Genomic DNA, 24,499 nt, shown 5'->3' on the forward strand with positions numbered 1-24,499 from the left:
CATCATCCAGGAACTGCCTGCATACTCTTGCCACATGAGAACAGGCATTGTCCTGCACCAGGAGGAACTTGGTGCCCACTGCACCAGTGTAAGGTCTGACAGTGGCTCTGAGGATTTCATCCCAGTACTTAACAGCAGTCAGGGTACTGTTGCCAAGCATGTGGAGGTCTCGGCGACCCTCCAAGGATATGCCTCCCCAGACCATCACTGACCCAACGCCAAACTGGCCATGCTGGATGATGTTGCAGACTGCAAAACATTCACAATAGTGTCTCAAGACTCTGCAGTGCTTCCAATTGTAGTATTCACTGGGAAATGGCAATGAAGCTGCACAGTGATGGCCTGTGAACTCAAGTTCTACTGTGATGGTGCAGGTCAGCCCCATGCTACTGGGTCCCACCAGGAGCCTCTTGAACCCAACACCATCGATAGTCATGACTGGGATGAGAGGAGCAGATGAAGACACTCACACAAAGCAAGAGGAAGGTGAAAAGTGCTCAGTGGTTTTATTAAAAACAGTTGAACAAACAGTGTCCCAAAAATTGTGCATTGCAAAATTTCATAAATAAATAATCCAATTTAAAAAAGGCGTCTATGTGGAGATTAAAATCAGTCAAACAATCCATTAAAATGAGGTTAAAACACAAGCAAGAAGCAATCCTTAACAACTGATGTCTCCTTGGCTTAATCTAATACGGGCGCTTGCAGCCAAGGAGGCACCCATCTAACTGTCCAGTCCACCTTTAGTGCTGCTCCTAGGCTCAAGCCACTTGCAGCCCTTTCTGGCTTCAGGCAGGGCATCCCATCGAGCCTCCAACTACCACTGTAAGGTTTGCATTCCTCTGGTCTAGGACACCACCCACAGAATGCCTCTCTCCCTCTCTCCCTTCCCTGCAGGGGTGCAGGGTGAATTGCTACAAATGAGAAGCATTTCTGCCACTCCAGCTCCCAGGTCACTCAACTGGAGTGGCCATCAGCCCCCAAGCACCATTCACACGCTCTGCTGGACTTCCTCTCTGCTGTCTGCCTTCTCTACTTTCATTTTCTCACTTGCACCAGATCTCTCAATCTTTTAACCTCCTTTTGTTTCTCTTTCCATCCATCCATTATCCGATCTGCCTTTTTCTTTCTTATTTTAATTGTCTCCCCCTTTTCTTGTGCTGGCTAGTTTTTATAAGGTTCCATGGGCACAGCATCTCAATCGCAGACCGCAGGAAGCCTTTGAAGCAATTGAGAAAGACTGGCACCTTCACATGCAGGAGGGTCTCGCCCCAATTACTTCACCTCACTGTTGCGTGAGCGCGAACACACATGGAGAATGAGCTGGCCAATTAATTATGTATTAAAAATGGCCACTTTTTCTAAGCCCCAGACCCACCATACCACACCCACTAGAGGACATCGGGCCCTCATGCTACCCTCTGACAGTTTGGTCAAAAACATGCACACCAATAGCCAGCAGGTGAGCCTGGCCTTTTCCTTGTAGGGCTCCTGTTCCTCCTTGCAGGCTGCTACTCCCCCCCCCCCCCACCCCCCCAACCCCCATAAAGTCAAATGAAGGCATCTCCCTGCTGCAATCCTCACATTTCAAGTCTGTGCTGAAATGTTTATCTGGCGATGCATTTGGAAGGAATTATATAGGTAATGAAATATCGAGATTTGAAATACATACATTTCATGTGTGTTCCATGTCTACAATGATCTTTGTAAATATAGAATGACAGAGGAAATGTGAGGCAAGAAATGCTGAACACATGGCTAAAACAGAACATGTTTGCATATGTTATAGTAATAACGACATAATATTGACCTTAAGTGCAGGATGTGTGAAGACTGAAGCCCAAATATCCAATAAATTTGAAGAAAAACTTGAAAAATTTCAGGAGTTTTATAACTGTGGACCAATAGTGTACTTGTTGAGCATCTTCATCTGTGGGTGTCAACCAGGAAAGTTGTTCCATTTATCACTGAACCACATATTGTTTGTTGTATGCTGTGTTAGCCCAGATAATTACCATTCTTTTATAAAAACATTGTATTTTCTTTTCTTTTTTAAATTTGATTAACTTTCATGGTTATTAATTATTAATGTTAAGCATTTTATTAAATATTAACGTTAAGCATTGGCATCTGGCTTATTACTATATGTTACTATATATATATTTTTAATTGATTTTTAAATTGAGAATATGCTGCTGTCGTCACTCACCTAAGCTTCTACTCATCTCAATTGCCTTGTGGACGAGCTGCAAACTTGAGAAATGTGACATGGTCACCACTAAGAATCCAAAAGCTACCTTAAGTCCCCGGATCTGGGAATGTAAGAGATTCTGAGGAACATAAAGTAGGATGTATTAAATATTTCTGTATTCAGTTGGTAGTACTGTGAACACTACTGCCATAGGAGCTATTCCACATCATATTAGAGGAAGAGCTCACCCAAGGATGGCAAGGGCAAAGATTTGGATTGAAGATAAACATAAGGTAGAAATAATTCAAAACTGGCCAGCTTTGATCACGTTTTAAGTTGAAGGAACTATAACATCTCATGGCGAGTTTCAGGTATTTATGAGATTTTTGGTATTGTGCAGAATTGGCTTAAACCTCCTCTTCAGATACTCATTGATGCTGATCAAGTCACAGCTGATATGACCAGATGGAGCTGAAAAAGCTTTGGTGGTGTCTGAATACTTAAGTGCATGAGATATACAAAAAAAGCAAACATATTTCAATTAAAGTTGAGACGTGCAATCCAGACTTTGAAATGCAGTCTGAATTTAACCATGTTACCGACCAGGAGGAGGAAATCATTCACTCTGTTGTGAACATTCTAAAAATGGATCATTCTGAACACTTGTATCTTCCCCCAGGCAACTTTGGAAGGAACAGACTTCTAACAGCATGTTCCTTTTTTGGTCACAGCAAGCTGGACCTGCTCTATTCAGATGTTAATGCCTTTAAATGTAAAACTGTGGTACTTCTGGACTGGTCTCATCACCTTACTGCTACCTACAAGCCTGTTATTGACCGCAGCAGATCTGCATAATCTAAGCCAGAAATTCTTCTTTGTATTATATAATACAGGGAGGAAAAGAAAAGGTATTATATAACAGTGTTACACCCTGGTCCAGCAGGTAATTATATCTCTAGGGACCTTATGTTTTCTCCCATGCACATATGCATGGCTATATAAATATTCTCTTGAGCTTCTGTAAAGTTTCAGTTTTTCCTTGAGGACAAATAAAGTATATCTAATGTAACCTAATGTAGAATGTGCCATGTTTTACTGTCTTCCTATATTCCTTTGCAAAGACTCGTATGATCTTGTGCTGTTTTTCCTTGCTGTGATGACATGCTTGTTGATGGATATCTAAAATATGTGGCCTTCTCTTTTATGAATTCTGTTGTGATTTATGTTACTGAAGATGTTTTTATTTTTCTTCTTTTTGTATTTTATTTTTTCTTAACAAATAGTGTGTTGTTTATGGATTATTTTGCAATAGGCATTAGAATCTGGTCCTGTTTTTGTCTTTTTTTTGGATATTCCTAGTAAGTCTAGAAGATCTGCCGTCAGTTTATTGTTTGCATCTCTGGTTTATAGACTCGGCTATTGCACTGCTTCTAGGAGGAAACATATTGTATCTTGCAGTTCCATCCATCCATCATCCAACCCGCTATATCCTAACTACAGGGTCACGGAGGTCTGCTGGAGCCAATCCCAGCCAACACAGGGCGCAAGGCAGGAAACAAACCCCGGGCAGGACACCAGCCCACCGCAGGGTGCGAGCACACACACACACACCAAGCACACACTAGGGACAATTTAGGATCGCCAATGCACCTAACCTGCATGTCTTTGGACTGTGGACTTTGGACTGCCAAAGTCAATTCAATATCAATTAAATTGTGAGTAACTTATATGCATATATATTAACTTGCACACAAAAAATGATACCAAACATTAGTTAGATGGACTGGAGGATAAAATAGAGGCAGTCATAATTAATTATAACTGGACTTTACAAGTGTGCACAGTGCAAGAGTTTTTTTTTATCCAATTTATGATTAAAAAACATTCTGTGTGGATGTACTATAATGTAATATAACATTCACAAGAGAGAATAGGAGGAAACCCACACAAACTTGGGGAGAACATGCAAACTCCATGCAGGGAGGACCCGGGAAGCAAACCCAGGTCTCCTAACTTCAAGACAGCAGCGCTACCCACTGCGCCACTCTCTTACAGCTCTTATTCTTTTATTATTAAACTTTATTATAAACATTATAGATGTTGCTTTTTCCTAATTTAAAATAGGGAAGTGCTTAAAAATACAAATTGAGATACTTTACGATATTGTTTTCTTGGCTTGACCATGACTTCTTCCCTCTGTGTTCTTATCTCAGTCTGCATTACCAGATCTGTCTCACATAGAAGCTTCAGTTCCCTTGGAGACTGACCTTGGAAGGTCCTTCTCAGGTCATAGTTTGCCCACAAAGCTTGGTCAGAGTGAGTCTGACATTGACTGTAGTATTATACTTTTTCATTTTTGGAGCACATTGTCCATTTACCTATAGATCGAAACAGCAAACACTTAAGTCTTTTCTGAGGCTGCATCTTAAAACATATGCAGTACTTATACTCTACAGTATGTACAGTACTTTTTTACCCATAGTACGTTATGCTTTTTCTTACAAGAAAACTTTTTTTCTACAGTGTATTAATTTTGTTTTGTTCTTTTAAATGTTATGTACTTGTGAAGTGGGTAATTTGTGCTTGTTTATTAAAAATAAAAAACAGAAACTTGTTGACGGCAGTGAGAAAAAGAAAGTGCCATCAAAATATTGAGAACTATCAAAGATAGCTTACAGTCTCATATGCACCTTATGTATATTTATTGAAAGAAAAAAACTTTTATTTGAATAAAAGATTACAGTACTTTAATTTCTTTAACTTCAATATTGTGTATTTACCATGTATTAATATGTATCTAAGGTTTTTTAAAAGTTGCTTGTGATGCGTAATATGTACATTTTTTCTTTTCCTAGTTAGTGAAAGGTGTAGCATTTATTTATATATATTGCTGTGAAAGCTCATACAGTTGTGACGGACTAATTTCATAATAGCCTTAAGATGTTAAATGGAATATACATTTTTTCTGTTGTTTTATATGTCTCCTTTCAATTTAAATGCTTATGTATTGTGGTTTTCAAGGCCCAAGTGTTACTGGCTTGCTTGCTTGCTTGTTAAGCCTTAAAGAGGATCACTGCTTAAGACATTCTATTTGAAACAGATCCTCTCCCACTACTCACCACAGTCGACTTGAAGAAGAGCTGTGTTTATTCATCTATTTAGATAGAATTTAGATTTTTAACTTTGAAAGGTCAGTCTATGTGGAAAGAGAATGGCAGGAAATAGTTTTAACAATTTGAAGGTTTCACTGAATTGGAGCCAAATGTAGCAACTCTAGCTGGTGGAGATACTGAGTTATAGATTGTCTAATGCTTACAACTGAAATGTGTGTTATGAGTAGTATTGAGTGAAACAGTTGAGTTTCGTTTCACACACACTTTTGCAAAATTGCCCCTAAAATTCATCTCATGTGTAACTTCACAATTTCAAAATGAGAAGTTTGTTAAAATAAGGTTTTTGGGATTTTTAAAGTTTTCTATAGGGTGTAAAGAAGCATATTTTGCATTTGTAAGGTTTATTTCACAGCCAAAACTGCTTTCACTTTGTGATGGGTGTCTGTCTAGTCACACTTACAGGTAATTTAACCTAAACACAGTTAAAATATTCGACTACGCCACACAGTTTTATTAAGAGTCTGGGAACTCTTGAAATTTAAAGATAATAGTACAGAGGTTTCTTTAAATTCGGTAGTGAGTAAACACACAATGAAAGTCATGGCAGCAAGTTCAAGAGACACTATAGTAACTTGTATTACACCAGACAATCCATCAAGAAGATAAAAGTAGATAAGAATCTAAAAATATCAGGAGTGAAAATCTTTTAAAAAGGAGCACACAGTCCTCACTCAAAAGTCTGTTTAAACCTAAAAGTAAAGGATACAACCTTTAGTGATGTGAAGTTCAAGTAGCATGCCATGTTACTACCATGATTAGTCTTCCAACTGTCTCACTAAAACACTCTGTTCATCCAATACTTGTTTCCTAACAGAGGTTCTGGTAACTTGCAGTGTCCCTGTTGGCATCGCTCCCTTGTGGAGTGAGCCTTCTCTTTCAGTTCTCGGTACCTCGTGTTGTTATGACAACCTAGGCACACCTCACCTTTAGTCTGCCAGCTTCGCTCAGTCTTTTTGTGAGTCTTCCCTCTCTTGCTGGACCCCCAACCAGTGTCTTTCTGACAAAACTATCTCTTCCTCCCTAGGGGTAGGTAACATTGTCCATGTCTCCCATATCATGTCAGCCACATACTCTCTGCTGCCTGCCAGTCCCTGCACTCTGTTCGAGTGACCTTGACTGCATTCTCAGAGGACCGTCTCTCTCTACGCTGTCTGCACTCTCACACTATCCTTTGACTTCGCCCCATCCTTTCTGCTTGTGCTTTCTCTGTTCGCCCCATTCAAACACCACTCACTGCCCAGAAGTACAGTATATAACTGCTTCAGTCTGCCTAGATCAACATGAGGGTACATACCAATTTCCTTTACTTAACAATAGTGTAAAGACATTTTCATTGGTTAAACAATAGTATTGTTGCCAGCTATCAAGAAGTACAAACAACACCACTGTATGCTGATAAGAAACCAATGTCCTCAGAATACGTTATTTTCCAACGGAATCAGGCAGTTCTGTATCATAATATTGTATGTTGATGAGATACCAATCAAAGCAGTCTGATCTTCAATGCGGGTGACTCTTTTGCAAAACAGGCAGATACTGTATCTCTGTCTTGTAGACAGTCATCAATGTACCTGTAACAGAATTATTCAGGAAATTTGCCATTTTACATATCATCCAAGTATCAAACAAAGGGTGCCTCTTTCCCCTTCAACTATTGGCTTTTAAATTTGTTATTTACATGTTTTTTGCTTAAAGGAAAAATAAAACCACCCAATGTAAAAAGACATTCCCCTCTGACAAACTTCCTCCACTGCCCTCCAACAGCGCTTGATTCTTCCACTAATCACTCCATGTGGCTCCATAGGCTATCATGTACCTCATGCACTGCCCTGCCTAGCACTGCCAATTTGGTGTGAGAAGTAACAACATCTGTGCACACTTTCTCCAGGATCCTTCAGGAGGTTTGCAGTGGCGATCACCTCTAAAGTGCTTGCAGGTACATGCTCTCTAGTCGCTAACCCCTTTCCATGTTCTGCACCAGAATATATTTTCCCATACTGTTTTACATGGAAAGAAAAGATGAGGATGAGTTGGATATGGTCTGTTCACACCTCTGGCAGTGCTTTGGTCAGGACAACATTTTCATTTTTTTTTAACATTATGAAACAATAGTACAAATAAATCAAGTGTGTTCCTAAAGAATTACATACACTTTCAGTACCGTATTTATACACTACCTTTAAAAATTTTATGAAACTTAATTTTCATTTAAAGGTTTAACATTTTGTATTACACGGTTCACAACGATATGCCTCATGTCAATACATAGCACTGGTGTTCATTTTCTTGATTTATACATACTGACATAGGTGCAGTAGAGTGTTAGGAAAGGTGGTGGGGAGGGGGATTTATAGCAATCCTGGTGCAATGCTAGAGAAAAACTGCAAAGATAAAAATTACGTTCTCTTTTTTTTCATTTCATATTTCTGTATTAAGATTAAATCAATTTTATATGACATAAGTTCTAAAGTTACGCTTGAGTGGCACTAAAACCAAAATAAGTCTTTAGTACCTCTACAATCTGCCAGCCAACTTACAGTGCTGACTACCATAATATAATGACAAAATTTCTATGAAACAGAAGGGTTATCCCTACCCCTGAATCAAGTTTGCAGTATCTTTGCTAACTTATGCAAAGAATACAACATAACCATCCAAGTAATGCATGGTGTTAGTTTTTTAGTAAGATAAAAGCTACCAAGATCTTTTTTAGCGTACCAGAACCAAAGGTGTAGGTAGAGCAATGTTTTCCAACCATTTTTCTATGATGGCACACTTTTTGTAACCCAAAAAATCCAAAGGCACACCATGATTCTACCAACCACAAAAGTATTAAATCTATACACGTGGTAAACTGTCCAAATGGTCGGGAAAATGAAATCAGTCTTTAACAGTGCATATAAAGCTAACAGTCATTTGGATTATTAAATTTTTACTTCAACATGTCTTTGTCTCATATGCTATAACTCTTTGATAATTAATACATTGGCTTGATTTTCTCATTGCATTCTTTTAAACTTGCCTTTTTAATATATATATATAAAACCCTGTACATTGTAAAGTCAAAACAATAAATCCAGCTTTTCAGCAAATGAATGTCCCTAAGAATGCTAGACTCAGATTAGACTATCCAAGATGGCAAGACTTGCAGTTAAATGCCAGCCAGGTATGAACAGGTGGGTCCAGATTTACGAATACCTGAAGTGACATCAGAAGCTGAGGTTGTCAATCATCTGGGGCCTCATGAATAAACGGTACGTACGCACAAAAATGTTGCGTACACCCGTTTCCATGCTCACATCGTGATGTATAAAAACAAAACTTGGCGTAAGGCCATCCACATGTTCACGCCAACTTAATCCCTGGCGTACGCAAGTTCTCCGCTTGGTTTTGCAAAGTGGTGGCAACCGGGGTCAAAGCAGTGCTTTTGTTCCAGTGTGGTTTCCCTTTCTTTTTTAGATGCACATCCCTGACAGCTTTATCAAATACACTGAAATTAACCGCATATTGTTTATTAGTTTAGTTTGTAATTAACCCGTAACAATATAATGGTCCACAGAATGGCCAAACTATTCCAAATACAATAGCTGCTTTAGCGTTGTTACTCTCAAGTATTTATCCCACTGTATCTGAGTGTGGAATCACAGCTCTCAAGCAGCTCATCGGAAAAAGAAATTATCAGTAAACATGATCAAGCACATGCTGCTTCAGCCATGCGCTATTTGAACTTCTCCCATACAGCAAGCGCTTCAAAGCCTTCCTGTAGGGACCTCGCGGTTTAGAAACAGATTCATCCCAAGAACTATAAGCGCACTCAGTCAAGTGCTCCTTATAGAACTGTTTGTACCTATAAGTACAATTACCTCACTGTAAACTTGTGATACAATTATAATATTGCACAACCTGAGCTACTTTATAAAGCGCTTATTTACATATGATGATATCATTTTTAAGATGAAATGCAGCAAAATGTATTTTAAATTATACAGATAAAATTTTAACATCATTTAAATAATCTATAACATGTGAGGACACAGTGTTGCAACACTAGTGATAATCTGGCACCCCGTTCAAGGATTGTTCCTGCCTCACACTGTATTCTTGCTGGAACTGGCGCAACACTGGATGGATAGATGAATAGAATAATTAAACATGTACTACAAAGATTTTTCAATGTTCCTTAAAAGTTTTAAAGAATCTGTGTTCTAAGCTTACAGATGGCTTGACATCTATTACAGAGCTGATTGTGTGGCAATTGTGTACTTGGAGAAAGAAAAGGAAGGACAGGAATTGGGTGTTAGTACGTTTGAAAGAGACAGTACTGCTGCAATAAATTATTTCATCAAAGGTAGCGCATGGCGCAGCAAACATCTTGCGTGAGGCAGGAACAATCTTTGGACGGGGCGCAAGCTCATCACTGTTACTGCGCCACCGTGTTCCCATGTTTAATAACATGCTTTAATTCTTATCATCAGGAAAATGATATCAAGTATACATCTCAGTATTTAATTTATTCAGAGAGCTGTAATCTCATGAATGTAAAGGATTCTGTGTCCTGTTGGAGGAAGAGTAAGTTTGTTTAAGAAGCACGTAGTGATTCACACACATAGAGCACATAGAAGAACACATACAATACAAAGCATTTAACATGCTACTTTAATGATGGTATTTGAGAAACTAGTAAATTAAATGATTTTAAAATGAAGTTTATGATGCTCTACTTTAATGACAAAATAAATTATGTGATTAAAGTGGAAATTTTGAAATGAAAGTTGACATTTCAAGCTTTTTTTGCCACTGTGTGCCTATTTTTTTTCTTTTCTCTGTACCCTAATAAGCTTCCATATGACTCTCAGATACGACTTGCCTTTTCACACCGACTTTGATATCTGACAACTTCTTTTTTATTTCGGGCACCATGAGATTTTGTGAACTTGAACTTTTGAGTTTCTCCGACACTCTATGTCACTCGATCAACTTCCTTTTGTTGTTTATACAACTATTTAACATTAGAATTACCAAAGCCTACGAAAAAACTCATAAATCCGTCCCACCTTAAATCTCTTCGCACTTCTCTGACAGCGTCTTTTTTCTTTTAAATGTGTCGATAAGCAGCAAGCAGCCTGCTATCACATCCCCACAACGCCGCACAAGGTTTTCTCAGCTCAAGTCTGTTTACCTGTGTGTCAGTTGCTTAGAGTTGTATAGACTAAAGTAAATACTATATCGTTATTTGGAACACATGCATTTCATGTGTGTTCCATGTCTACAACAATCTATGTAAAAACAGAAACGTTTTTCATGTTTTAGTAATAATTGACAAAATGTAGATATGAAGCGTATAATGTGTGAAGCCTGAAGTCCAAATATCAAATAAGAAAAAGAACCCAAGTTAGGGTGCGACATTGATACATCCTTGCTATGATTGCTTTGATGGTGTAATGGTAAGAACTAGTCACGAGTTTGACTCCAAACGACTCTGTTTTGAGAAGTGAACTGTTCTTATTTTTACTATTTTAGAATAAAAATATACATTTGATTTGTGACGTGCATTCTTTCTCCGATGTACAACCCTCGTCATTATCTGAGTTCACTTCACTAAGTTCACTACAATAGTAAGAATAAGATCAGTTCACTTCTCAAAATGGAGCCGTGCAGGATCAAACTCGTGACCTTTTGGTTACCAGTCAGGAACTCTTACCATTACGCCACCAAAGCAGTCGTGTTAAAGATGTGTCAATGTCGCACCCTAACGTGGGTTCTTTTTCTGCAGGTATATTCTTGAATAAAAGTGCACTTGTTTGTTATACTTGTACCTTTTGTGAAAGTGTTTATATTTGGACTTCAGGCTTCACACATTATATGCTTCATGTCTCCATTTTGTCAATTATTACAAAAACATGAAAAACGTTTCTGTTTTAATGATGTGTTTACATAGATTGTTGTAGACATGGAACACACATTAAATTCATGTGTTCCAAATAACGATACAGTATTTACTCTAGTCTATACAACTCTAAGCAACTGACACACAGGTAAACAGACGTGAGCTGAGAAAACTTTGTGCGGCAGTGGGGGGATGTGATAGCAGGCTGCATGCTGCTTATAGACACATTTAAAAGACAAAAGACGCTGACGGAGAGGTGCAAAGGGATTTAAGATGGGATGGATTTACAAGCTTTTTCGTAGGCTTTGGTATTTCTAGTGTTAAACCAACAAATAGAACGTTTTTCCTTGTCTCCACTTGGTATTCTTCTTCTATTTTCCTCTGTGCTTTTGTCATTGTCTTTTCTTTTTTTTTTTTTTTTTAATATTTTTATTTTATTAATTTTCATTGTAATCATTCCATACAAACAGATCAATTTATAACCCAACAAATTTGAAGACAGATCAAACCCCACCCCTGAGAAGGACAGCTTAGCTAAAGGAAAATTGCTTTAAGCTTTTTAATAAGGCAACATTAGACAAAAGAAGGGGAGAAGTAAATATCTATATAAATAAGAGATGGAGAAGGGAGTTAAATGCAATAATAGTTAATTTTCTTATTCTAAAATAATATTGATTAAATCCTGCCATGTTTTGAAAAAATTTTGTACAGATCCTCTAACTGAAAATTTGATTTTTTCCAATTTCAAATAATATAAAACATCGGTTTCCCACTGACTTATAAGAGGAGAATTAAGATTCTTCCAATTTAACAAAATAAGTCTGCGTGCCAAGAGTGTAGTGAATGCAATCACCGTTTGCTTGTCCTTCTCCAATTCCAGTCCATCTGGAAGGACACCAAACACAGCTGTTAGTGGGTTAGGAGGGATTGTGATACTAAGGCTGTCTGAGAGGCACTTAAAAATTTTTGTCCAAAATGATGTTAGTTTGGTGCAGGCCCAGAACATGTGACCCAGTGAGGCAGGAGATTGGTTGCAGCGCTCACAGGTTGGATCCTGGCCTGGAAACATTTTGGACAGTTTTAAGCGAGACAGATGGGCTCGTTATATAATTTTTAGTTGAATAATTCTATGCTTTGCGCATATAGAACTCGAGTGAATTCTCTGCTTTGCTACCTTCCACTCCTTTTCTGATATATTGATTAAGAGATCTTCTTCCCAATGTCCTCTTGGATCTTTGAAAGGTAGGGACTCTAATAAGATTTTATATATTGCGGAAATAGTGTTTGTTTCCTCGGAATTGAGCAGTATTTTTTCCAGCATTGTGGAGGGTGCAAGGTGGGGGAAATCGGGCAATTTCTGTTTAACAAAATTTCTAATTTGAAGATAGTAAAAGAAATGTGTAGCTGGGAGGTTAAATTTTGAACGTAATTGTTCAAAAGATGTAAATATGTTGTCTATATAAAGATCTCTGAGCATTTTAATCCCAAAACTTTTCCAGGTATTAAAAACTGGATATACTTGCGAAGGTTGAAAGAGGTGGTTCTCTTGCAGAGGTGCCACTGATAAAAGATTTTCCATCTTAAAATGCTTCCTAATTTGGTTCCATATTCTGAGTGAGTAAAGCACAATTGGGTTATTAGTATATTTGCGATAACTTTCATTTATTGGAGAGCAGAGCAGGGAATATAAAGAAGTACTACAGGATTTTACTTCTATTGCGGACCAAGCCTGTGTATGTTCATTTATTTGTGTCCAGGTTTTTATGGCTTGTATGTTTGCTGCCCAGTAATAAAACTGAAAATTAGGTAAAGCCATGCCACGTTCTGCCTGAGGTCTTTGCAGGGTCGCTCTTCGGATACGTGGGTGTTTTGAGTTCCAAATGAATGAGGTTATTATTGAATCTAACTGTTTAAAAAACGATTTATTGATATATATTGATATGTTTTGAAATAAAAAGAGAAGTTTAGGAAGGATATTCATCTTAACAATGTTAATTCTTCCGGCTAGAGTGAGATGAAGAGTTGACCATCTATGCAAGTCTTGCTTAATTTTTTCCATACAGACGCCAAAATTTTGTTGATAAAGAGCTTTATGTTTACTTGTGATATTTACCCCTAGGTATTTAAACTGATCTGCTATGGTAAAAGGTAGGGTGTCTAATCTAATATTATATGCTTGTGAATTCACTGGAAAGACTATACTTTTATTCAGATTAATTCTAAGACCAGATATCTTTTGAAATTCTGTTAGTGCTGTTAAAACAACAGGGACAGTGTTTTCTGGGTCCGATATATATAAGACCATATCATCTGCATATAGAGAAATTTTCTGTTCCAGTCCTTCTCTGACAATCCCCTCTATCTGATAAGAATTTCGGCAGTGAACCGCCAGTGGTTCAATAGCGATTGCAAACAACAGTGGCGACAAGGGACATCCTTGTCTGGTACCACGTTCTAGTTTAAAGTAGTCTGAGCAAATGTTATTAATACAAACTGAAGCTTCTGGACTGGTATACAGTAGTTTGATCCAAGCACAAATATTCGGGCCAAACCCAAATTTCTCCAATGCAGTGAAAAGGTAATTCCATTCGATCATGTCAAATGCCTTTTCTGCGTCTAATGATAGTAATATCTCTGGGGTGTTTGATTTTGCTGGTGAATATATAACATTAAACAAGCGTCGGAGATTTGAAGATAGATGTCGGCCTTTAATAAATCCAGTTTGATCTTGTGATATTACCGAGGGCAGCACTTTCTCCATCCTTCTAGCTAGGATTTTTGAGAGTATCTTAACATCGTTATTCAGGAGTGAAATTGGTCTATATGATGCACATTGTAACAAGTCCTTATTTTGTTTAGGAAAGACGGTGATTAATGCTTGTCGAAATGTTTGAGGTAGTATTTGGTGGTCTTTAGCTTCTGTAAATGTTGCCAATAAGAGTGGAGCTAGCTGAGTCGAGAATTTCTTATAAAACTCTACGGGGTAACCATCAGGGCCTGATGATTTCCCGCTTTGTAGTGACTTTATAGCGTCTAGTAATTCTGTTAGCGTTAGAGGTTTATCCAGTTCCTCAGCACTTAAAGCATCTATTTGTGGTATTTGTGAATTATCCAGAAATGCATTAGATTGCGTGTTGTCTTCTTTGGGCTCAGTGGAATATAAAGACTTATAGTAATCACTAAATGTGTGCATTATTTTATTATGGTCGATGATTTCTTCTCCATTCTTGTTGGTGATTACTGGTATTGCATTGTGAACTTGTTTATGAATTTGTTGAGCTAAAAGCTTATTAGCTTTTTCTCCGTGTTCATAGTAATGCTGTCTAGACTTATAAATAAGTTGTTCAGTTTCTTTAGTTGTTAAGATGTTAAGTTCTGTATGCAGGGCCTGCCTTTTCCTGTGAAGAGCTTCACTTGGACGCCTGGCTTGTTCTTCATCTACAGTATTCTAGTAATTTCATTTCTTAGCTCTGACACTTTCTTGGTTTCTAATTTATTTCTATGGGAAAGATATGAAATAATCTGGCCTCTTAAGAAGGCCTTTAGAGTTTCCCAGAGTGTTCCTGCAGAAACCTCTGTGGAGGTGTTTGTCTCTAGGAAGAAGCTGATTTGTTTGGATATAAATTCTGTGCAGTTCTCGTCTGCCAATAAAAGAGGGTTAAGACGCCATCTGCGAGGTGAGTGTGAGGGGCTTAATGATTTTAGCTCCAAGACTAGAGGGGCATGGTCAGAGATAACAATTGTGTCATATTTGCATGATTTAATTGTAGGCAGGAAATTATTATCTATAAAAAAATAATCAATTCTTGAGTAGCTATAATGCACTGGTGAGTAGAACGAATATGTTCTTGAGTTTGGGTTAAGAAACCTCCAGGGGTCTGATAAGTTGTGATCATTTAAAAACTGTGTAATTATCTTTGCAGTATTAGATGTCGTCCCCCCTGTCACAGGAGTCCTATCTAAGAGTGGATTTAAAACACAATTAAAGTCCCCAGCCATTATAATTTTATGAGTGTTGACATTGGGAATGGAAGCAAATAGATTTTGCATGAATTCCTTATCATCAACATTGGGTGCATAAACATTTATCAAAATCACTTTACTGTTATATAAGTTGCCCATGACCATCACATATCTCCCTTCAGGGTCCGACACTACCTCTGATGCTACAAATGGAACTGTTCTATGTATGAGAATTCCCACCCCTCTAGTTTTCTTTATAAAGCTAGAATGGAACATTTGGCCATTCCAGTCTTTTTGTAATCTGAACTGATCCTTGGTTAGTAAGTGGGTCTCCTGTAGAAATACTATTTTAGCGTTTAAGCCTGTTAGGTGAGAGCATACTTTCTTTCTCTTTAATTCATGATTCAGGCCTTTAACATTCCAGCTCACAAAGTTAACTGTCCCATCATGGAGACATTGATTCTGAGTTTTTAATGTCATTTATAGTTTTAATTGGTAATATGGCAGTTTTAATCTTAGTTTCAAGATTCCCCATGAGTTATTGCATTTTAGCCTATTGTTGCATTGATATTTATAATTATAAGAATTACAAAAATAGATTAGATATAACCTGCTCTCCTTCTCTCCCCCCTTTATCCCCCCACCCCCCCATTTTGCCTCCCCACATGAGGCTAGATCCCACTTCGCGATGTTCCAGTCCTCTGACATACGAAGAGACAGAGCACGTCCAAAACAAAACAAACCCCACCCCGCAACGGCGTTACAGAATTAAAAGAGATATCTTTTGCAGTTAAATTCTTAATACTATCTGCCGAAAATGTTCTCATTAACAATATTTAAGCTTGAAATAATCTTCAGCGCTTTTAAGTTAAGATATTAAGATTAAAAAAAAAAAAAGGAAAAAAAAAACAACCCTGGGAATGATTTTAAAAACTAGTCTAGGATAAACCTGGTAATTCCTACTGTAATAGTATAATGGTAATTGTATAAATAGTAGAACAAGCAATAAACCAAGGGTATGAAGTTAAACAGTCTACTTTAAGGTATAGTAAAATAAAAAAAAATAAAAAAATAAAACGAATCCTACTTTAATCACTTCCACATTTTCACACTCACATCTATAACTGTATAACTCTGATTAAAACATAAACATATAACATATAAAGTCCAGATAAAAAAAAAAAAAAAAGAAAATAAGGGATGTATAATTATAATACCAGTCTCTTTAAACATGGATCCAGAGATCAGATCATAGGTCCTTCCCGTGCCTTGATAGAATACGGCTCTTTATTAACTTTCAAAAAAGTGTCGGAAACAGCTTCTTTAGTTCTTTTTCAGCTTCTTCTTTGCTGAAGAAAATATAATGTCGATCTTGAACTTCCACTTTCAGTTTGGCAGGATACAAGAGGCTGTATTTGATATCGGCTTTCCGTAGCATCCTTTTAATGTCGATGTAGGATCTGCGTTTTGCAGCTGTTGATGGTGAGAAGTCGGGAAAAATACGAATAAGATTATTTTCGAATATAATCTCTTGCTTGTGTCTGAGAAGTGCCATCACATCAAGCTTACATCTTAGTCGCTCGAAGCGGACAATAAAAGACCTAGGTTTAAAGGCGCTTGGTATCTTTGTGCGATAAGCCGTGGCTATCTCAATGTCGAGTTTAAAGTCATCTCCAATTATTTCAGACAGTAATTCTACTGCAAATTTCACTGGGCTTGAGCTTTCTCGTTTCTCAGGTATACCCTCAATTCTTATATTATTTCTTCTGCACCCATCCTCCAGGGCTGCAAGTCTGTCTCCAAGTTTTTTGCATTCCGAGTTCGCAGCTGTGGCTTTTTCATTGGCGTTAGATGCCAGTTGTTCCGCTGTTTCCACTCGAGCCGTGAGTCCCTGCTTAACGTCTTCCAGCTGATCTGAAACGTCATTAATATGATCATCAAGCCTTTTCAGTTTGGAATTAGTTTCTTCAATGTGTTCCACTGATTTCTCCAACTTAGCTTTAAAGTTAACGTCAAAACGTTTAAATAAACGCGTTTCCTTATCTTTGTTATCCTTCTTGAGCTCAATGGCCACCTTCTTAAGATCATTTGTGTTATCTTTGTTAAGCTCCTTCATGGCCGTAACCATGGCAGTGGACTGTGTAGCGATCATTTCTTTCTGTGTAGCGATCATCTCTTTCAGTTCGGACAGTTCGCTTCGGCTTTCGTGCTCCGCAAGTGAAAATGCAGCTCCTGTTACAGGCTCGCGATGAGTAGATGAGAGCACGTCCTGCAGAGCCCTTTCTAGTCTCGAATGATCCTCAGAAATCGGCGATCCATCGCGACCTGTATCACTTGCGCCTTCACTCCCATTTTCACTCTCGACTGGAGACGATACAATGGAGCGGGGTCCCAGGAATTCTGCGCACTCGTCTGCCTGTTCCAGGTCAGTCTCCGTGATGCCATACCTTACACTTGCACTCAGGCCGGAAGTCTGTCCGGAGTTTGATGCAGCTTTAAGTTTCTTTTCTGGTTCTTTCTGACTTTTCTTCTTGTTACTCATGCTTGTATATTGTAGTGGAAGTTCCTTGGTCGGGTTAAATACAAGATACCTCTAAATAATATGAAATACGTGGGAAAATAAAGCCGCTGCAAGCGGAGCTCTGCTTCAGACGTCCATCTCCTATAAACGGACGAAACCAACTCCTGCCATTGTCTTTTCACAGAACTCTGAGCTTAAGGGCTATTTATATTGATTTGCATATTCAAAGAGGCGTAATTCTGGGAGGTGTTGGGGAGTGGCAGTATTCGCATTCACATATCTTACTTTCATACTGACCAGGATTTAAATAGCGGAAGAACGTGGAAGTTGGTGTACAGTAATCCCTCACCTATCGCGGGGGTTACGTTTCAGAGCCCCCCGCGATAGGTGAAAATCCGCGAAGTAGCGACCTATATTTATTTTATTATTTATACATATTTTAAGGCTTTATAAACCCTTCCCACACTCTTATAAACCTTTCTCACTCTCTTGTTAACCTTTCCCACGCTCTTATAAACACTTCCTATGCTCTTAAACACTTTCTGCATTCTTAAACACCGCAGACCAACACTGCACACTGCACGCAGCGATCAGACGTCAATGTGTCTGCACTCGCTTTGTGAAGGGGGGCAGCTGAACTCTCAGCAGAGCAGAAATGGACTTTGTGCTGCTTCTGCCAAAATGCCTGCTTGTCGCTCTGCGTGTTTGGAAGGAGGAGGAGGGGGTGTGTGAGGGCTGAACGCACGTTCGCTCAAACCCCCCTCTCCGGAGGTGCAGTAGCTCCTGCCACTTCGCATTGTCAAGGGGATGGGGAGCTGAATGAACGCTAAGGAGAAGTGGACTTTGTGCTGGCTTTGTGCTGCTTGTCGCTCTGCGTGTCAATAATTTAAAAGCCTGTACAATCAGGCTTTTAGGTGTACATCACCTATTTTCCTGTCTCACTGTCTTGTCTTGTGTGAAGTTAAAATGTTTTATAATAGTGAGATGTTACTCATATCCTTAGCCCGACATCCACATATCATATGTGTTAACAAAGTGTGTTTTATAAGTTTACATGTGTTTAAAGCATGTGGGATGGGTATTTTAAGGCTTAAACTATAAAAATGTTTATTTATATGGTCTTTCTATATCGCAGATTTTCTCCTGTTGCTGATGGGTCTGGAACATAACTTCCGCGATAGGCGGGCAATCACTTGTATTTAAAAACCCGCGAAGTCGTGAATCCGCGAAAAGTGAAACGCGAAGTAGCGAGGGAATACTGTACACATAGATTCTTGCATCTGGATTTTTTTGTGCTTACGCACATTTCCACTTTTGTCCATATGCCATGTTTTAGTGTGAATTCTATGCACAGCATTATGCATGAGGCCCCTGGTCTGTAGAAGGAGTAAGAGAAGAGGCATTAGAATACAGCATCACCCTGTGGATTGGTGAGAAATTACCACCACAGGAGCCTTTAAGATGTCTTCAGGGCACACGTGTGTGACAGTATCCCCTTCTTTGTCCAAACCTGTCTGGTCACATTGCCTGAACTGTGAGGTCATGAACACAAGACAAAGCATTGGCGTTGACATGGACAGGGCCCCTGCGATGAAGGACTTTCAACCTGTAAAGCCAGAGGTCCAAGAACCATCTGGTGATGCATGGGTTCGAATCCTTATGTAAAGCCATCCACCACTGTGAACTCACGGCCAAGCACGCAGTACCTCACTTGATCACCAGAGCTTCATGTTTCATTGTTGTATACCTGGTCTCCCAGTCCACCAATTTCCGCTCAGGTACATGACTTGATGCTCTATACCATTAACACTTTACCTCAATACGGAACCAAGATTGAAGGATAAAAGGTAGAAAAAAAATAGGAGCAGACAGAATAGGTGCAGACATAAGGGCCTGTTTCAAGTCATGGAATGCAGCTTTTGTTTTTGTGTCCTGTACCATCAAGGAAGGAGCCGACTTCTTTGTAAGATCTGTCAAGAATGCTGCCCTCTCAGAAGAACGAGGAACAAACTGGTGGTAGTACTTCACTAACCCCAAGAAGGCCTACGCTTGCTGCTTGGTCTTTGGATAGGGCTAATTCATGATGGCATCAACCTTGGCACACTGCCCACCAAGTAGTCCAAGTATTTGGCTTGTTTCAACCCAAAATAATATTTCTGTGGTTTGATCTGAAGACCAGCTTCACTTTATGTCAGAAGCATGGTACAAACATGCTTCATGCGTTCCTCCCAGGTGCCAGAATAGATGACTACATCATCCAGGTAGGCTGCACTATAATAGGTGTGGGGGCATTGCCCTCTATCCATCAGATGTTGGAAAGTTGCTGGAGCAAAGTGTAATCTGAATGCGAGGACGCAAACTGCCAGTGGCCACTAGGGGTGCTAAATGTGGTGTTTTCCTTTGTAGATTACGTTAAAGGAATTCACCAGTATCCTTTCACCATGTCTAGAGTGGTGTGGTATTGTGCTTTACCAAGCCATTCCAGGAGTTCATTCACATATAGCATTGGATAAGCATCAAATTGGGAGACTTGGTTAAGTTAGCAGATGTAATTGCAGATGTGCCAACTTTTGTCTGGCTTTGGGACTAGAACGACGGGCCTAGACCAGGGACTAAAATTTTCCTCTATAACACCAAGGTCTAGCATTGCTTCTGGGAGGCGGTAATGCTGTCCTTGAACAAGTACGCCTGGCTCTGTAATGATGTCATGAGCAAAAAGAGAGGCCCTTCCGAGTTTCTCATTTACCACTTCCGGGACAGACAAGATGGCTGCTCTGAGCTTGTGTCACTGTTTCACTGTCAAGTAGGTTCCAAAATTAAGGGCGTTTTTTAGCGCAAAGTAAGAGCAAAGTTCTCCAAAGTTGGGATAGGGGTATCCTTCCACATGCTTCAATAGACTGACATGGTAAACTCGTTGGGGAGGTCGACGATTTGGGTGTTTGACCAAATTATTAATCAGTCCCTTTCTTTACTTAGGTTTGTAGGGGCCCTGCCAATGTGACAATAATTTAGAATGGGAAGTAGGGGTGAGTATTATGACATTGTCTCCAGCATGGAACTCATGTCGCATTGTGCCAAGTTTGTAACAGCAGGTCTGTGCTGATTGCTCCAAATTTTCCTTTAATATAAGCTGAATTTTAGCAAATCTATTGTGTAAGTGTGCTATATACTAAAGAAGGGAGTGCCTTCCCAATGTTCTCTTAGAATATCCAATAGTCTGCTGGGTTGTCATCTGTATAACAGTTCTAAAGGGGAGATCCCTGTAGAGGCCTGTGGGACCTTGAAGTAAGCAAATAGAACAAGGGGGATTGGCTGATCCCATCCTCGCTGACCACCTTGCATAACATCTGTTTGTTTGATTGAACCACTCTACTAGACCATGAGTTTGATGATGATACACTGATGTGCTACATTTTTAGTAATTTGGCAATCTCCCGGAATGTATCCAAGGTGAAGGGCATTTCCTGGTCTGTTGATATTTACCAAAGGATTCCGACAGGTGTAAAGACTCCTACCAGTTACAATGCAATATTTTGGGAAATGTCAACTCTCAAGGGGATTGCCTCAGGGTATTGTGTAGAGTAATCCACCAGCACAAGTATATATTCATCAAAGCAGTGGAGGGGATGCTGGCACACACATGTTGCTTCCGCTCCTCCCTGTTATCAGCAATTGTTCATTTTCTGTTTAGTTGTATGTATAGTTCATGGATGCAATTGACTCGAACTGTGTTGATTTGGATTTACTTTTATGGACATTGCCTTGACTGGGTTTGCAGCCTCGGAGATAACCAAATCTTTCTGTGGCACACTGAATGAGCCCTATGGACATTTCTTTGCATCGTGACAATCTATGAGCCGGGGATGGTCTGTCTTCTTGATTTTAATTTATACACTGGATTGTTCTCGATTCCTTCTATATGTGCTTAATGACTAAGAAATGATCTGAGGTTTACACCCAGCTGGATGCGGCTCTGGGCGATCCCGCCTGTAATACCCAGCGTTATATGTACAGTATGTGGCTGTATGTTGGAACCTCCGAATTTTGGTATCTTCATGTGCATTTTGTAATATCTCCTACTATGCCTTTACTGCTGCTTGCCGCTCATCTGCACCACCCCATCCTCCCATCCTCCCCTCTCACCTTCTCCGCTGTGCTGTGCTGCTTCTCTGCTACTGTCAGGTAAGTATTGGTCTCTACTATGCTAAAATACTCTTATGACAAACTCCTTCATATTAAACAGTTTGTCCAGAGCAAATGGTCAGACTGGAATGTCCTAAAAGACAATGGTATTGTGCGGTGCCTGAAATATTTACATCGGAGGTGACCCCGCCCGGATACATTCACTTCACAGAGCCTCGCAGCTCAAGACAAGGCGGAGGAGTCGCAGTAGTTACTAGGTTGAAGTTAAACATTAAAAGAATCCCCATTGACGATCCATTGTCTTTTGAGTGTCTGGCTCTTAAGCTAATAACAAAATCTGGTCCTGTCTCATTTATTGCTGTCTATTGTCCCCCGAAATACAATGCGTCTTTTTTATCTGATTTGACTGAATTGTTAACCCACTTAAGTTCACTTTCCCAGAGAGCCATTCTTCTTGGCGATTTCAACATCCATATTGACATTACTACATGTAAACTGAGAAATTAATTACTATCCTTACTGGACTGTTTTGACTTGGTGCAGCATATTGATTTTCTGTCCCACTCTGGTGGTCATATACTGGACCTCATCTGCACATCTGGATTATCTGTCGGCAACACATAGCAGTGATTTGGGACTCTCTGACCATAAAGCAGTGCTTTTCATTGTCTCATTACCTCTACCTCCTCTTACCTGTAAATGTCAAATTTCTTTCCAAAACCTTAAAAATATCTGTCTTTCTGTTCTTGCTGGATCCATTTCTGATCTTTTTCTGTCTTCACCTATTCCATCAATACTAGATAGTCTTGTTGACTTCTATAACTCAGCCCTTCATTCAGCACTCGATAAAACAGCTCCTTTAAAACATGAGGAGGTTTCCTTTAAGAGTTCAACTCCATGGTATAATTCAGAGCTACAATCTATGAAAGCAACTGGCCAACGCCTTGAGAGAATGTCACATAAGACTGGCTTCATTGTTCACATCCAGGCTTTCTCTGACCATCAAAGGGCTTACAGGGATGCACTAACTGCAGCCAAGAACACACATTATGGCAAAATAATAGAAAGTGCCCATGATAACCCAAGGGTTTTGTTCTCTGTAGTTAATAAATTACTTCAACCTGCATCTGGCCCAATTACCTCCTCTACTGAAGTCTGTGAAAAATTCCTCCACTTTTTCCACAATAACATTAAAGATTTAAATAATTCAACTAACATAAATCCATCATCCATTTATATCCTTCCCTGTCTTCCCACTCTATCCAGCTCCATTTCTAAATTTTCACCAGTCACATCAGCATTTGTTAATGACCTGCTTTGCAAGATGAAGCCAACTACTTGTGTACTGGACCCCATCCCCACCACACTTCTTAAATCCTGCCTTCATGCCATAATCCCTACTGTTACAACAATAATCAATACATCCCTCGACACTAGGTTTGTACCAGCCACTTTTAAAATCACTTTTGTAACCCCCATGTTAAAAAAAGTCTGGTCTTGATGGTGACGATCTTAACAATTTTTGGCCTATTTCCCATTTACCTTTTCTGTCAAAAGTTCTTGAGCATGTTGTAGTCTCCCAGCTCACCAATTACTTAACCTCTAATAATTTGATGGAACCCTTTCAGTCTGGTTTCAGGGCGCAGCACAGTTGTGAAACTGCTCTTCGTCGGCTAACCAATGATTTGCTTATGGCAGCAGACTCTGAACAAACCAGCATATTAATTCTAATAGACCTCAGTGCAGCATTTGACAGTGTCAGACATGAAATTCTACTGTCCAGAATGGAGAACATGCTGGGTATCTCTGGCACTGCCCTCCAGTGGTTCAGGTCCTATCTGACTGATAGGCAAGAGTTTGTTAGTCTTGGCAACAGCAGATCCAGCTCAGCGCCAGTCACACAAGGAGTTCCTCAAGGCTCTGTCCTCAGCCCTCTTCTCTTCTGTATTTATATTATTTCCCTTGGCCATATTATTCGTAGCTATGGACTAGGTTATCATTTTTATGCAGATGACACTCAACTCTATTTCAATGTCAAAAGTGCAACTTCATCAGAGTTTTCTCAGCTCACAACTTGCATCAGTGAAATTAAAACCTGGATGGAACAGAACTCTTTAAAATTAAATTGCAACAAAATTGAACTCTTGCAAATTAGCACTAAAGCGCTACTTAAGAAAATGAGCTCCTTTTCAGTCACTCTTGACGGTGATCTCATCAGACCTTCTTCTGATACAAGGAATCTTGGTGTCATTTTTGATTTCTCCCTTTCTTATTCCGCCCACATAAACCACATTAAGAAATTTTCTTACTTTCACCTCCGTAACATATCCGGTGTTCGCTCATTCCTCTCCTTTTCTAATGCTAAGAAACTTGTCCATGCTTTTATCACATCCTGCATCAATTATTGTAACTCACTGCTGGTAGGTGCCCCTTCTAATTTTATATCACAGCTCCAGTTGATTCAAAACTCTGCTGCAAGAGTCCTTACACGAACCAGCAGCAGTGAGCACATCACACCCATCCTGCTTCGCCTTCACTGGCTCTCTGTGTCTTACAGGATTGAGTATAAAATTCTATTAATAACCTACAAAGCTTTAAATGGCCTTGCACCGGACTACATC

The sequence above is a fragment of the Erpetoichthys calabaricus genome, chromosome 1, assembly GCF_900747795.2.
Source record: "Erpetoichthys calabaricus chromosome 1, fErpCal1.3, whole genome shotgun sequence".
Taxonomy (NCBI): domain Eukaryota; kingdom Metazoa; phylum Chordata; class Cladistia; order Polypteriformes; family Polypteridae; genus Erpetoichthys; species Erpetoichthys calabaricus.